The sequence below is a fragment of the Macadamia integrifolia genome, chromosome 5, assembly GCF_013358625.1.
Source record: "Macadamia integrifolia cultivar HAES 741 chromosome 5, SCU_Mint_v3, whole genome shotgun sequence".
NCBI lineage: Eukaryota > Viridiplantae > Streptophyta > Magnoliopsida > Proteales > Proteaceae > Macadamia > Macadamia integrifolia.
Window position 1 is genome coordinate 19,718,978 of NC_056561.1, and position 3,149 is coordinate 19,722,126.

The following is a 3,149-nucleotide window of genomic DNA, read 5'->3' on the forward strand; positions in this document are numbered from 1 at the left end:
TTTTTTTTTTTTAACCAAGATGTCTGAGCCAACTTGCACGTATTTCGGCTAATCCTCGGAGAGACTAGCTAGCAACCCATCGTCACGATCTTCATTTAAATCACAGATGCATAAATAGATAAACAAACTTGAGACCGTATGCCTTATTTAAGGATGCTATCATTTTGGATCAATCTGAATTGAATAAGTTTGTCCTAGTAAAGGGCAACCCATCAATGAATGGAATTGCAACCAATGGTTGGAAATCTGATCTATTGGCTATTGTCCCCTATTAAGAATCGAGCCCCCTTTCTAAACCCTATTGATCCTAAGGCCCTTACTAGCATAGTGAAGGACTTGTGCCATCCGGAGAAGAGGGAATGAATTTATGCTTAATAATGGATTGACTTGCCCAATTCAATAGTGATAGTAAAGGAGATCTACTCTTTTTTTCATTTTTTAGTTTTATTACAATTTTACCATTGGATCATGAATGTGGATCGAGATTGGGTCAGAAAGGTCAGAATTTGTAATTAGTAGACCGATACCATTTGATCTGGCTAATACTGATCGTTCAATTATGTTTTTTAGAACCACACCCCAACCCCTATCCTTGTCCATCGTGAACGGATCAGGTTTACGTACGAGAATGTTCTCGTATACTCCTAATCCGTGGATATAGAATATATTAAATGAAAGAAAGAGAAAATTGATTATATATCCACGAACTATGACTGTTCTCGTACCTCGTACGTGAACTTGATATGCTCTCTAATCCATCCACCCTCTAAGCCTCTACACCATTTTTCTTATGCCTATACTATCCTATCCCTGCCCTATCTCTGTCGTATTCCTACCTTAACCCACTACACCCTACCCACTCCCTACATCCTTTATCAATTCAGTGTGGCGGGTTCAGATGTACTCAGTGTATCAACAAAGTATTGCAGGACACATACTAAAAACCCTATAAGGATTTTGTGAAACTTAGGCTACATTTGGTGGCCAAGAAAAAAACAATAATAATAAGATAACAAGATAAAAATCACAATTACACAATGATTTTTTTATGTGTCCTATTTCTTTTTTGAAATTCTTTTCTTGACCACCAAACATAGCCTTACCTTAGAATGAAATGGTAAACGTTCCAAGGCGGCGAAGGAAACTTTTTCCATACAAAAAAGTACAAAAAAAAAAATTTATTTTGGGCTATGGGCCAATCACATCAATAAATCCCTCCAGATATTCATGGGCCTTGATATGGAGCGCCTTTTGAAAAATGCCCAAAAGTGAATATGTGACTGATTAGAGGGACGGATTGGTATTAATATGGACTGACCGAAATCAATCAGGACAGAACGGTTGATATAGTATCAGAGCTTTAAGTTTTGATTCCCACTATTCTTCACTTGAGTAGTCTAATTTTCTTTTATTCTACTTAACTTGTCAATTAATCAACTTCTATCTTGAACTGATTCAATTTAGGGTTAAAGAAAGGAAAAAGCAACCTGCATGGATCAAAAGATCGAGGCCCAACAATAGTTAGTGTGCATCCGATGACTGGGAAATACTTAGGATGTGTACCCAGATACTCCGAACCATTGGATGCATAATGATCCCCTTCCAAAAGCAAAAAGGTACTAAAGCAAATCTTAATGTATGCATTAATGAGTGCAAGAGAAAGAGGCAGAAACCCTTCTATGTTCTTATTAGTGGGAATGGCAAACAAAATCAATATCACAGAGTCACAATTTAAGGAGCGGAAGAAAAGAAAAAGATGAGATCTTTCCTTTCATGTTTGAACCTGCTGACCTCCACGGCCCACGCACTTTAACTCCCAAACAAAAGGTCTGCTAATCCATGGGCCCGCTCACTTACATGGCCATGTGAAGCCCATAGGCTCTATAAAAAATTTGCTAAAAACTACCTCTGAACAATGCAGACTGCACCCATGTGTTTCTTGTTTAGGTTTGAAATTTTGGAACCAGATATGGGATCAATCTCCGTCGATTTTGATTCGAAATGGCCAGAATTAGCATGGAATTCATAAGTTTTAAAACCATGGTTGTTGTGGGTGATCTTCTCTCTTCTTTTTATGAGGGTGAGAGCAAATTTGAAATTCCACAATTCTCTCCTACAATTAGATAAATATATATATATATATATATATATATTTTCTTTAGGGGTGGGGGGTGGTTGTTTCTTCTTCTTCAGATACTAAAATTAACCATACAAGAAAACATTGGCAATAACCTCTTTTAGTTAATGTTTCTCTACAACATGGGCAGCAGCAGACCAGAAAACCTTTCTTTTCTCACAATATATGTTTCTCTGGGCATCCACAATGTGTCACTGTACAATATTCCACTTAGAGGAAAATGGGCTCTTTTGATGATAGCCTTAATATTTTGCCAATATGATGCTGCAGTAGTTGACACCCAGAGGACTGTGCTGTGTTGTCCACAATTCAAGAAGTCCAGTGGGCCACACCTCTATATTGATGTGGGGCCCATTGTCATTGGGAATGATTCTTATTTTTTCTATTTTTTATTTTATTTTATTGAATGGGAAAATACAAGCAGCTCAAAACCACTTGATTACGAGCATCAATCATCTAAAGAGTGGATAACAGTCATAGTGTCTTACATGCAATCAACACCGCCTTCTGTGCTAGGTTGTTAGCTATGTCATTAATTACCCTAAGAACATAAAAGAATGAGCATATTGGGATCTTATCTGCAATAGTGTGGATATCACTAACAATATCCTCAATTGAGCTCCGGAGCAGGATGCTTGGTGGGTACATGCTATCATAATAAATATCACGCGACATTATTGGTATTGCATTGCCCTCACATATAATTCAAATGTTTTCCTGACAATTGCTAGTGCATTTGGTGAAAGGTCTGCTTGTTGAAGCAGGTACCACCATTGCATATCTCAATGTCAAGACCCTAGCCTTCTTGGGGGTGCACCCTCGTTTCTGTGTGTGTAGGAGTGGGAGCTCTCAAACAGTAAACAACTGCCTAAAGAAATATTAGCTAATTGACTACTACAAGTGCCTTTGGCTATTGGGCTTTTGATCTTCAACCAATTATGCGTTTCAATATATTTATCTGGAATGAGCTCTATAGCTTGTTTCTAATATTGAGCAGTTTGATCGGACCAAA